The sequence below is a fragment of the Vulpes lagopus genome, chromosome 11 (genome assembly GCF_018345385.1).
Source record: "Vulpes lagopus strain Blue_001 chromosome 11, ASM1834538v1, whole genome shotgun sequence".
Lineage (NCBI taxonomy): Eukaryota > Metazoa > Chordata > Mammalia > Carnivora > Canidae > Vulpes > Vulpes lagopus.
In genome coordinates, this window is record NC_054834.1 from 47,972,051 (window position 1) to 47,985,977 (window position 13,927).

The following is a 13,927-nucleotide window of genomic DNA, read 5'->3' on the forward strand; positions in this document are numbered from 1 at the left end:
ATATTAGCAAATAGAATATATAAGAAGAATTGTACACTATGACGAAGTAGGTTCATTCCAAGGATGCAAGTCTGGTTTAACATTTTGAAATCATCAAGGTAATCCACCATATTAACAAGCTAAGGAAGAAAAATCACATGATCCTATCAATCAAGGTAGAAAAAGCATTTAACAAAATTCAATACCCATTCATGATTAAAATAAAAAACTCTCAGAAAAAAATTGAGAGAAACTTCCTCAACCTGATTTTTAAAAATCTACAAAACATTTACAGCTAACACATTATACTTAATGGCGAAAGACTGAATGCTTTACCCTTAAATTTGGAGACAAGGCAAGGATGTCCACTTTCACTAATCTTACTTGAAGCTTGAAGTCCCAGCCAGTGGAATAAAGCAAGAAAAGGAAGTCCAGGGCATACAGGACAGAAGGGAAGAAATAAAACTCTTTCTATTTGCAGATAACATGGTGGGCTATGTAGAAAATCCCAAGGAATCTACAAAAACAAAAACCTGTCTGGAATTCATAAATGAAATCATCAAGATTTCAAAATACAAGGTAAGCATTTGAAAATCAACTGTATTTCTATATATAAGCAATGAGCACATGGAAAAATTAAAAATACAATATCATTTATAATCCCTTAAAAAATGAAATACTTAGGTGTAAAATGAACAAAACATGTATAGGACCTGTATGCAGAAAACTATGCTATGCCTATAAAAGAAATCAAGGATCTAAACGAACAGAGAGACACATTGCATTCATGGATTGGAAGACTCAACACAGTAAAGATGTGAATTCTCCCCAAATTGATATACTGGCTCAATGCAATCTTAGATATCAAAATCCCAGCAGGATCTTCAGATTATTCTAAAATTTATATGGAAATACAAAGGATCTAGAATAGCTAGAAAAAAGAAGTAAAACACAGGAGGGAGCAGTCTACCCAAATGAAAAAAACTCCAGTAATAAAAAATGTGTGGTACTGGTAAAGGAACAGCCACATAGACCAACGGAACAGCATAGAAAATCCAGAGGTAGACTCCCACAAATATGCTCAACTAATTTTGTCAAATATGCAGAAGCAATGAGGCAATAGAGGAAAAGACAGCCTTTTCAACAAATGGTGCTGGTGCAACTGGAAATCCATGGTGAAAAAAATAAATTAATCTCAACCGAAGTCCTTATATAAAATGGACCCAAAATGGATGGTGGACTTAAATGTAAAATGTAACTTAGAAAACTTGTGGAAGTAAAACAGGAGAAAATCTTTGAGATCTAGGGGTAGGCAAACAGTTCTTAGGTTTGATGCCAAAAGCACCATCCATAAAGAAAAAAACTGATAAAGTGGATTTCATCAAAATTAAAAACTCTGTTCTGCAAAAGAGGATGAAGAGTGGGAGAAATTACACATATGAGAAAGAACTAGTTTAGAATATATAAAGAATTTCCAAAACTCAGCAGCAAAGATGCAAACAATCCAATTAGAATATGGCCAGAAGACATCTCACTAAACCAGATATTCAGATGGCAAATCAGCACTTGAAAAGAAGTTCAACATCACTAGCCATTAACTGAATGAAAAGGAGAGGAAAAAAACAAACAAACAATGAGTTATCACTACACACCTATCAGAATGGCTAAAATAAAAAATAACGACATCACCAAACACTGGCAAGATGTAGAAAAACTAAATCACTCATGCATTGCTAGTAGAAACATAAAAGGGTATAGCCAGGTTACAATACAGGAACAATACAATACAGCCAGGTTACACTCTAGTTTAATTTCTTAATACAACTAAGAAATTAAACATGTAACTATAACATGACCCAGCAAATGCACTTCTGGGCATTTATCCTAGAGAAGTAAGGACTTATGTCTGCACAAAAACCTGTACAGGAATGTTTATAGCAGCTTTATAATAGCCCCCAAAAGGAAACAACCAAGTATCCTTCAATGGGTGAACGGTTACACTGTGGTATAGTATAGTGGGATATTACAGCGGCAACAAAAAGGGAAAAATTATTGATACATGTGGTAACTTAGATCTCCAGAGATTTATGCTGACTAAAAGAAGCCAATCCCCTAAAATTAATAGATCATGATTTTATTATATAACATTCTAGAAATGATGAAATTATAGAAAGGAAGAACAGATTAGGGTTGCCACAGATTAAGGAAGATGGGTATGGCTTTAAAATGTCAACAAGAGGGGGGATCCCTGGGTGGCGCAGCGGTTTAGCGCCTGCCTTTGCCCAGGGTGTGATCCTGGAGCCCTGGGATCGAGTCCCACATTGGGCTCCCGGCATGGAGCCTGCTTCTCCTTCTTCTTGTGTCTTTGCCTCTCTCTCTCTCTCTCTCTCTCTCAAATAAATAAATAAATAAATAAATAAATAAATAAATAAATCTTTAAAAAAATGTCAACAAGAGGAGGGGCAGCCCCGGTGGCTCAGCGGTTTACCGCCACCTTCAGCTTGGGATGTGATCCTGGGGACCCGGGATCAAGTCTCACATCAGGCTCCCTGCATGAAGTCTGCTTCTCCCTCTGCCTATGTCTCTGCCTCTCTCTCTCTGTGTCTCTCATGAATAAATAAATAAAATCTTTTAAAAAAATGTCAACAAGAGGAGGAGCTCCTGGAGGGCTCAGTATGTGACGCATCTGACTCTTAGGTATGGTTCAATTCATGGTCTCAAGTCATGGGATCAAGTCCCACATGAGGCTCTCCTGTCAGCCTGGAGTCTGCTTCAAATTCTCTCCCTCTCCCTTCTGCGTTCTCTCTCTCTCTTTCTCTCAAATAAGTAAATAAATAACATCTTTGAAAAAAAAGTCAAAGAGGGATCCTTGCTGTGATGGAAATGGTTTTGATCTTGACAGTCTATTACCAATATCCTGGCTACTAGGTTGTGCTCTAGTTCGTTTTTTAATTTAAGGTTTCATATTTACTAATTTATTTAGAGAGAGACAGAAAGAGGGAGGGTCAGAGGGAGAGAGAGAATCTTAAGCAGGCTCCATGCTCAGTGTGCAGCCTGATGGGTGGGGGGGGGGGGGGGAGCTTGATCTCAAGACCTGAGATCATGACCTGAGATGAAATCAAGAGTCAGTTGTTTAACCAGCTGAGCTATGCTTTTGCAAGCTACTACTGGGGAAGCTGGGAAAAGTATATAAAGGATCTATTTGTATTATTTACTATAACTGCCAATGAACCTATAATCGTTTCAAAATAAAAAGTTTAATTAAAAATAGTTTTCATTTGATTCTCTGTATTCTATGTAAATATAACATCTCTTCCTTTCCAATTTTTATACCTCATTTCTTTCTCTCAGCAGATTAAATTTAAGATACAAAAACAAATGCAAAACAATTTAGGAAGAAAAATCTGCTACTACATAAAATAATACAAACTGGATGGAAATAATTTTTTTAACATATTCTCATTACGGGCTAGCATGATTACAGAATTTTGACAGTATTTCTAAAAACAAAAACACTTTGCCAGATGTATTTAAAAGCTATTTTTCCTCAAAATAAGTTGCCCAGTGCTGAGCATCATAAGTGTTCAATAATGACATTTCCAAGAAAAGAGATTAACTTTCCTTGATAACTTGCTTCACTGAGTGGATCTCACATTCCAAAGGTGCAAAAAATCCAGCTAAAATTGGACACTGTTATTTCAGTACAGCTGGACCTGTGTTCTGATGCCAAAAGAGATTCTCTAACTGTAAGGAAGATGGGCATTTGGAAAGTTCAAGATCAACGTGAACAGTCTTGCCCATAGATCCAGCAAAAGTAGACCAGTCCAAACAGAACAGTAAACAATTTGAAGAATCAGTATCTTCAAAAGGTACCCCAGGTGATTGCTGGTGGTAGGGGGAATCCAGCAACAAGTGTGCCTCTGCAGCTATGCCTGCCCCAGTCAGTGGGAGAATGACCAGGTCCCTGCATGGCCATTTGAAAGATACTGCTAAGAGAATGAAGGACAAGCCACAAACTGGGGAAAAATGTTTGAAAAGCACAAATCTGATAAAGGGCCAAAGAATATACCAAGCATTCTCAACTGATAATAAGAAAACAAATAACCCAGTCTGTGGCCATACCAGCCTGAATGTGCCTGATCTCATCCAATCTCTGGACTAAGCAGGGTTGGGCCTGGTTAGTACTTGGATGGGAAAAAACAACCCAATAAAAACAAGCAAATGATGTAAACACTTTCCCAAAGAAGATACATTTTTGGCAAATAAACACACAAAGAGATACTCATCATCTTTAGTCAATAGGGAAATGCAAACTAAAACTGTAATGAGATATGATTATATACCTGTTAGAGCTCAAAAAACCAAAAAGTACCAAGTCCTGGTGAGCATGTAAAGCAAATGGGACTCAAATACATTGCTGATGGGAATAAAAAATGGTTACATCACTTTGGAAAACAGTTTGGCAGTTGTTTAGGAAGTTAAAGGTCCAGTTAATATATGACCTAGTAATCCTACCCTTAGGTATTTATCCAAGAGGAATGAAAATGTATGTCCACACAGAAACCTATATGTGGATATTTATGATAAGTTTATTCATAATTGCCAAAAACTAGACACAAGCCAAATGTCTGTTGACAGGTGAGTGGATAAATAAACAGGTACATAATACAATGGAACCATACTTATCAATAAAAAGAAATGATCTACTGATACATGTAGCAAGTTAAAGTCATTTCAAAAGAAGCCTTCTAAAAGAAGTCAGTCCCAAAAGGCTATATACTGTATGGTTTTGTTTATATGACATTCTAGAAAATGCAAACTTTAGGGACCCAATAAGGGTAAGGGTCAGTAGGAGAGGACTAACCAAAAAGGGGTACATGAGGACTTCTTGGAATGATGGAGAGGCTCTGTATCTTGATTAGGTGGTGGTTACATAACCATATGTGTTTGTAAAATTCATAGGGCTCTACAACTAACATAGGTGAATTTTATTCTATATAAGTAATACTTTAATAAATTTGACTTGGAAAAAAGAAATCTTATGGTACATGAAAAGACCAGTTAAAACCTAGGAGGAGATATTGGGTATGCATGCACTTGACAAAAGATTACCATCAAGAATATATACAAAGAGCTTCTACAAGCAAATAAGAGGATAACCAACAGAAATAAAGGCAGGAGACAAACTGGAATATATGTGGCTAATAAACATACTGGTGATCTGGAAAATGCAAATCAAGATTATAATGAGATGCCAATTTATACTCAATCAGCAAAAATTAATAAGTCTAATCATATCAAGTGTTTAAAGAGGTTGAAGATTTCTTATACACTGCTAAGGGTACAACCACTTTTGGAAAAAGTTTTACATTCCCTCCTAAAATTGAACATTCACAAACTATGATTTAGCAATATACTCTTGGATATATACCCATGAAACACTCCTCTTGTACCTGCACAAAAATGTTTCTTGTAGCCCTATTCACCATAACAAAAACCTAGAAGAAGCCCAAAAGCTCATCAACAGAGAAATGGATAAAGTCATTGAACTGTGGCAGAGTCAAACAATGAAATATTACACAGCAGGTGAAATAAGTGAGTTAGAGTGCTATGCAATAAAACTATATAATAAGCAAATAGGGAATAAGAGAAACTAGATCCAAGATGATGATTGTTGCTACAGTTCACAACAAAACTAACAATCTGACTCTAAAATGGGCAAAGGGCCTGAGAAGACATTTCTCCAAAGATACACAAATGGCCAACAAGCACATGAAAAGATGTTTGATGTCACATCATTAGGGAAATGTAAATTAAAACTACCATGAGATATTACCTCACATCCATTAGGATAGCTATCACTAAGAAAACCAGAAAATAACAAGCATCGGTGAGGATGCGGAAAACGGAGCCCTCCTACATTGCTGGTAGGAATGTAAAATGGGGCAGCTTCTATGGAAAACAGTATTGCAGTTCCTCAAAAAATTAAAAATAGAATTACCATATGATTCAGCAATCCCACTTCTAGGTATATACCCAACAGAATTGGAAGCAGAGTCTCCAAGAGGTATTTGTAAATCCATGTTCATCTCAGCATTATTTACAATAGCCAAAAGGTGGAACTAACCCAATTGTCTGTGGATGGATGAGTGGATAAACAAAATGTGGCATACACATCCAATGGAATATTATTCAGCCACCAAAGCTCAGAGATGTTCAGTGATCTAAGATCACGCAGATATCTACATTCTAATTCTTTCACAGTTACATTTGCCAAAAAAAGCAGCAGCAATGAAGGAAGGTTAAGAACATTCACTCCTAGAGCAACCCTCTCTTTTAGTCCTTACAAATTCCTCTAAGGAAGGCATTATTACCCTGGATTTACACATTAGAAACCTGAAGCCTGGTGATATAAATACCTCTTCTAGGGGTTCTCAGCTGGTGAGTAGTAGAGTGAAAACTCCAACCCACATTGGTGTCCCCATTGCCCCATGCTCTTTGATGTCAAGCTAAAATCTACCTCCTAGCCATACAACAAAATGTCAACCACTACTTTGCAAATGGCCCTGTAGAAGACACAAAGACAAGCAAACTACACAAAACTAAAGATTTCTTTAAAATGTCTTCTTTGTGATTATCCCAGAAAATTACTGTTACTCCCAAGGGAAAATAAGAGGAGTAGCTAAAATTGATTTAGATATTCAGTATGTCTTGGTTTTAAAGTATACCATGCATGAATCATAGACAAATTTGTACTGATCACATGACCTTGCCAGAGAAATATCTTGCATTATGAAACATCTCTTCTCCAGAAAGGCAGTAAGCCATAGAAACTGGGCCTCCAGTCGTCCTGTGACTAGGACCTACAAAGAAATGCTGCAGTGAAAGAGAACTCCTGCTTCAGATGGAAGTCTTGGGAAACTGTTAGACAGGAGGAGATAAGAGGAACAACCTACAAGAGATGAGCCATAATCAGGAATGTGGGTTGCTTTGCTTCCCAACTGACCCACAATGACACCCTCCAGAGAACAAGCTTGGAACCACTTCTTTTTTTAAATTTAAATTTAATTAATTAATATATAGTGTATTATTAATTTCAGAGGTAGTTTAGTGATTCATCAGTTGCATATAACATTCAGTGCACATTACATCATGTGACCTCTTTAATGCCCATCACCCAGTGACCCCATCCCCCCACCCACTTCCCCTCCAGCAACCCTGTTTGTTTCCTATAGTTAAGAGTCTGTTATAGTTTGTCTCCCTCTCTGATTTCATCTTATTTTTCCCTCTCTTCCCCTGTAACCCTCTTGCAAATGGCAAGATTTCATCTTTTTTGATGGCTGAGCAGTAGTCCATTGTATATATAAACCACATCCTATTTATCCATTCATCTGTCAATGGACATTTGGCCTCCTTCCATAGTTTGGCTATTGTGGACATTGCTTCTATAAGCATTGGGGTGCAGGTGCCCCTTTAGATCACTATGTTTATCCTTTGGGGTAAACACCTGATAGTGCAATTGCTGGGTTGTAGGGTAGTTCTATTTTTAACTTTTTTAGGAACCACCATACTGTTTTCCAGAGTGGCTTCACCAGTTTGCATTCAGTTGGAATCACTTCTATTCCCACTTTATTTCTTCTTGTAGATGCAACCAGGTATGATCTTTTAAAAAAAAAAAAGACTGTGGTAAAATATACGGTAAACAAAATTTACCATTCTAACCATTTTACAGTCCTGTGGCATTAAGTACGCTCACATTGTTGTACAACCACCCCTACCAGGTCCAAACAGTAACTCTGTATCCATTCAGCAATAAATCTCCATTTCCCCTCTGTCCTTAAAACTTCCCAAATAAATAATTTTTAAGTACTTGTGATAAAGTATTAAATTTAGTCAAAACCTGTGGGTGGACTGGGGAATCAGCTAGTCAAATTAGCTGTGAAGTCATGGAAGAAATGACACCTCCCTGGTCCTCCAAGACTTCATCAACATGATGGGTGAATGATACTCTCAATCCCTTTTACATAGTTGGCTAAACCCACAACCCTGGTAAACTCTAGCTCTCTGCCTACTCTGTGCCTGTACATGCGTAATGAACATGGCTGAGGAAATACGCACCTCAATGCCATCTGGCCTCACTTCAGATTCAAGTTCTCTAATCTCCAATGGGCCCTTAATGGCATCTGACAATCAAATGCATCTCTCCCCCAAACCCCCGCCACCCTCCCAGATGGTAATTCATACCTTACCCTTTCTTCTTTAACCCCCACCTCTCCTTCCCTGTTCCTTTTTCTTTTAATTTTTATTATGAAGTATAATAAAACTCCATGTGCACACCAGCCAACCTCAACAGTTACTGACCCCAGGCCAACCACACCCCATCTATACACCCTACCCCATGTCTGTGCTGGATTATTTTGAAGCAAACCCTGTCATTGCACAATTTCATTTATAATACTTCAGCATCTATCTCTAAAAAATGACCCTTACACAAAACACAATCTAAATAACATCACAACTCCAAAATTAACAATAATTTTTTATTCAAATATCCATTCAGTGCCCAGATTTCCAATGGTCTCACAAACGTCTAGTTTTTGTTTTTGTTATTGTTTTTTTCTGTTTGAATCAGAATCCAAATAATGTCCTAATAACATTAGTTCTTATATATATTACATCTCTTTTAATCTATCTGTTCCATCTCTCTTTTTTCCCTTACGCTTTATTATTTTTTTTTACACTTTACTTTTTAAAGAAAAAATGCTTCCCCATCCTTTTGTTTTTGGCTGATGGCCATGTTTATTCTTTGATAGAAAATAGAAGCAATGAAGGGAATTTCCACAGGTGCTATCCCCCAGGGATCACCTCCTTGCTTCTGTGCTCGTAAGTTCCACCCTCTTTCCCACTCCTAGGATGAACTATCTGGGCTCAGGACCCCATTGCCTCTCACCTACTTGGTGACAATGCTCTAGCAATTCTTCTCTTCCTCCTGCCTCATCGAATTTTCCTTGTCCACTGAATCTTCCCCACCAGCTCAGAAACATGCTATGATTTCTCCCAACTGAAAGAGCCTTCCCTTAGCCCCACCCTCCTCTCTGGCAACTGCCCTGGTTCTCTACCATTTATGAGAAAAATCCTTACAAGTCCTGCTCACATTTAGGGCCTCCAATTTCTCTTCTCCAAACTTCTTTTAAACCCATTCCAATCAAGATTTTCCCTCCCTCTCCAACTCAACCCAAGCTGGTCTTATCAAGGTCACCTCCACAATACAAGCCTAATGGCAAATAAATTTCTAGTTCTCATCTTTCTTGATCGAACTCAAGTAACCACTCCATCCTCCTGGAAACACTTCCTTCCCTTGGCACCTGTAATACCACAATCTCTACAGTCCCCTCCTTACTACTGCCTTATCATCAGTCTCCTATGGTGGTTTCTCCTCTTTTTCCCAACTTCTGTCAGTGGGCCATGTCCTAGGATCTCTTCTCTAACACTCTCTGCCTTGGTGACCTCATGTGGTCTCACAGCCTTAAATATCATCTATATGCTGGGAATTCTCAATTTTACATCTCTAGCCCAGAACCCTTCCACTGAACTTTGGACCCTTCTGCCTACCTGGCATCTCTCCTTGTATCTTCTTTCACTTTTTCCACCAACATGCCATTTGAGTTCATGGTAATTCCTTCCAAGCTCATGACAAACCCTCAGAGTCCTCTGTGACTCCTCTCCCTCCCTCTCACCTCACACCTGAGCCATCAGCAAATCCTACTGCCTCTTGCCTTGAAAGGAATCTGTTCTGTCCTCACTTCCATTCCATCTATGCCCCTGGTCCACACCACCATTCTTGCCTGCTATCTTATTTTTCTACCTCAGGTCTTTGTTCCATTGTCTCTTTCTCAGGTATGAACCATCTAGTCACACTGTCTGAAATTGCAGACCACATTGCCCCGATACTCCCTATCCCCTCTATACCTGCTTTATTTTATAACTCATTCGCACTTACTACCTCCTAATGTACACTTATTTTATTTTCCTTGCTTATTACCTGTCTTTCCCCATTAAAATGTAAGCCCTTGAAATGCAAGGATTTCATCTATTTCCTGCTACATCTGTGACTTCCTAGAACAGTGCCCAGCCCACAGAAGTGGCTCAAAAAAATATTTGTTTAATGAATGAGTACATTTATACATGCAGCTATAATAAAAAGGGTTTCTTCCATGCAGGCTTCCTGGATTTATTTGACCTTCCCAGACCTTCAAGTATGAAATACAGCAGTTAATATTATGTATTACTGCCATGTTCTTAGTCTTTTTTCTCCTACTAAGCTCTGAGTTTCTCTGAACCTGAGACCTGGTGTCCCACTTATCCTTTTTCTCCATCAGTGCTGGCACAGTATTGATCGTGAATTAGCTGTTCCTACTACTCAGGCTCTCAGGCTCGAGTGAACTCAGTATTTATTTCGGCTACATTAATCTCTTATATTTTAATGAATTTTCTGTCTTCATAGATTATCTAGTTATTAAATGTTTTAAAATGTTCAGAGCACTTCAATATATTCACTGCAATTGATCATCATAACCACTCAGTATGGTAGGTATTATCATTATCATTCCCTTCCTATGGGTAAGAAAACTAAACTCAAATGATTTTTAAAAACCCTTTATTTGAGGACAAATAGGATCACCTATCCAAGGTCATGCAACTTGGAGTAGTAAAACTAGGAATTGAACTGGGTCTCATGATTTCAGATCATGTGGTCTTGCGTGTCCACCATGCTTCCTTAGTTTAAAACTAATGGGAAAATAGTGGTCCTGGTAGCAGAATAAAGGAATGGAAGAGAACTTGCTCAAGGTGACATATAAGTCGGTCGTGGGACAAAAGCAAGAACCTCTTCTCGTTCAGTAAACTCAAGCCCTTCTTCTTGATTGCCTGCTGTCAGCAGTCACGGTCTCCAGAAGAGGTGTTGGGGAGGAAGGGCAAGGAGACAGAAGGATCCTTTTCTGCCAAGGCCAGAAAAATATACCACATGTTAGACAGTGTTCTAGAGCATCAGCTGGAAGGCACAGGCATTCCTTAGAGGTGGGAACTGGCAAATGTGTCACCCACTGCTGGTGCCATGGGCCTTGGCTGTGCAGGGGAGTGTGAACTGTGAGTAAAACTGGTATTCAGATGAGGGGGAAGTGGGAGAGATGGCCCGAGTGTTGCCCAGCTACCTGTCTCAGCCTCAAGAGCACCTCCTTCTCTTCTGCTGGGTTATAAGTAACAACCTAAAATAAACCCTGGGCAGAGAGAACCCATTTAATTAAGAGGAGCATGATCTGGGACATTACTATCTTCATTGGCTCCTACTTTTGCCCATGTGATGAGCACTTGTTGATTTTGCAGCTCGCCAGGAAATAGCAAGAGAAGCAAACTGTCATATTTCAGTCCTGATGTCAATGTGGAGTCAGGAATGCTGGTGCTTTTTAATTTTTTAAATTTTTTAAATTTTTACAGTTTGGCAACCTTGATAATTGCGCTGCTTGCTATGTCTCCCATCAGCCTGGAGGCTCCCTGGGGCAGGTCTGTTTCCTTCCTTCAGTCTGGACTTCATGAAGACAGGAGCTGTGCCTCCCCCATCATACTTGCGGCTCTCCAAAGTCATGGACTGTGCCTCTCCTATTAGACTGGAAGTTCCTGAAGGTTAAAGGTCATACTTTGCAATAGCTTTGGAAACCTCTGAGTTCCAGGGCTCCTATTTCCTCTTTTAACCCTTCCCACACCAAGGACAGGGGTCTGCTTTCAATCTTTCCCTGCAGTGGCTGAGTTGGCCAATATGACCTCCTAGAAATCAGTGAGCCACTTGAGACCTGCTGGGTCTCCTGAGAAGAGCTTCTCTGAGCTGGTGCCAATGCCAAGTCTCACACATCTGGACTGTGGAGCACGCAGGCTGTGCCTGCTCTCTCTGCTCCCTCTTGCCTTCTGGCCACAAAAGCACTGCTCCACCGTGAACCGACAGAACAGAGGGAAGCTAGGTCTCACTCAGCCCAGCAGCACAAGGGAAGGAAACAACCCTAGTTGAATCATGTTGTGCTTTACCCTCACAATTCACCACTTTATGGTAAGAAAAATAAAAAGATTCTTTTTGAGGGAGTCCTCTATTTCTTTAGATACGAGTTATCTATATGATGTATAGTGTCTCCTTTTATACTGTCTCCTAAGAAACTTATACTGTACCTTCCCACTCCTAAGGGGGAGAAGGGGAAATCTGTGCTCAAAAGGAATTTATATCTCTTCTGATATCATTAGTTTTATTATTTTATTCCAAATGTAATCATCTTGCCTTACTGAAGCCGCTTGAATATCATTCAAATCCTAAATACTACAGACATGCACTAAAAATTATCATATTTCGTCTTCTTAATGACCCGAGAAGACAAAATCATGGAGGAGTTCAAAAAATAGGCTTTGAAATTAGAGACCCAGACATACATTCCAGCTCTTATTAGTTTACCAATGAGTTTCTAACTGTGTAGCCTTGGGCCAATTATTCAACCTGTCTGAGCTCTGGTTTGTTTCCTCATCTGTAAATTGAGGACAGTATTTCTCTTCAATCCATTCACGGTGGATCTAAATTCTTTACCCTAGTTTACAAGGCATTCCTCTGGCTGGCCTGTGTCTACTCCTTAGGCCTGCTATATAGTGCACATCACAGCCCCAGAATGCACATACGGGCTTCTCCCTCTGCCTAAAGCTTGCTCCAACTCACCTGCCTAAAGCTTGCTTCCAACTCATGGAAGGTGAGTTGATGGGCCTTCATCATTTCTTAGCTTAAACAACACTCTTCCGAGAGTCTTCTTTGATCTGCTATTCTGGAGCAAGCTAAATCCCAGTCTGCTGGCAGTGCTTTCTTTGCACATACAAATGAATCACCCAGTGATGTTGTTAAAATGTAGCATATCTGGGGCTATATTCTACTAACAAGCTCCAGGTGACCCGATGCAGCTGGGAAGAGCACCCTTAAGAGTGGCAAGGCCCCCATACACACCTATAATTACTTGTTTAATGCTAGCCATCTTTTCTGCTAGCCTAAATTCCCTCCCCAGCCCCTAGGATCGTGTCTGGATAAAAAGTACTCAAGACATGTTTGACAATTACAATTACACTTAGTGATATCTATAATGTTACTAGCCTAGTTACTGTTCAGAGCAAAAGAAATTCAATATGTAGTGTCAGCCATTTATAATAATATTCTACAGCATGTCTTTTGCTTCTTTTCCACCTCCAAATCATTCCTAGAATGGTCCTGGACACAAAGCCAAGGCCTGCAAATTGTTGAAGGGATGCCTAAAGGAAAAAAGGAAAGAGACCCTGGTCTATGGCCCTTTATGAGTGTCCAACATACGTAGAATGGCACAATTAATACATTGCCAACCTTTCATATAAACCCAAACCTTCCTTTCTACCAATTCCTACTTGTGGTTAGGAGTATGGAGTTTAAACACAAACAACAGAGACCAAAGAGTTACTGAGAAATCCTCAGAGCAAACAAACAAGTGACAGCCCAGGAAGGAGGGTATTGTTTTAAAAATTATTTCCTTAGTCCTCAAAGAACTAGAACAAAGCAGGATTGTGCTGGCTGCCTCCTCTGCAAGAATTCACATTCTGGGCCTGACTAAATGCCAGTCTAAATGCTACTCAGAATACAATTATTAAAGTCATGGAGCACCAGCCGGGCGGGAGGGGGGCTGCAATGCTCCCCCTCCTACCAATTTTGCAGGAATCTTAGGCAATGGGCCTCAGTTCTCTGCATTCAGTTTTCTGATTACACCACTGCAGTTCCCCCACCCCCATTTTCTTCCTTTTGACCCACTCCTTGCTGTCTCCTTCAGGCCAGAGAGTGGGCAGAGCTGTGTGCAGTTCAGAAGCTTCTACACAATAAAATCTCAAGGGAACTAGTGGGTCAGGCCAT

At 39.5% G+C, this 13,927-nt stretch overlaps 1 protein-coding gene across 25 annotated transcripts in view; it reads right to left on the minus strand.

Annotated features, from left to right (window-relative positions):
* NFASC (neurofascin) overlaps window positions 1-13,927 on the minus strand; it is a 181,112-nt gene that overhangs the window by 101,651 nt on the left and 65,534 nt on the right. Inside the window, exon 1 of one of the 25 annotated variants that reach the window (XM_041774168.1) lies at window positions 8,934-8,955. The exons of the other annotated variants lie outside the window; for them this stretch is intronic. The gene's annotated coding sequence lies outside the window, so the exon portion shown is untranslated. Of the gene's footprint in view, window positions 1-8,933; window positions 8,956-13,927 lie in introns of those variants that run through there. 25 annotated transcript variants of the gene reach the window in all.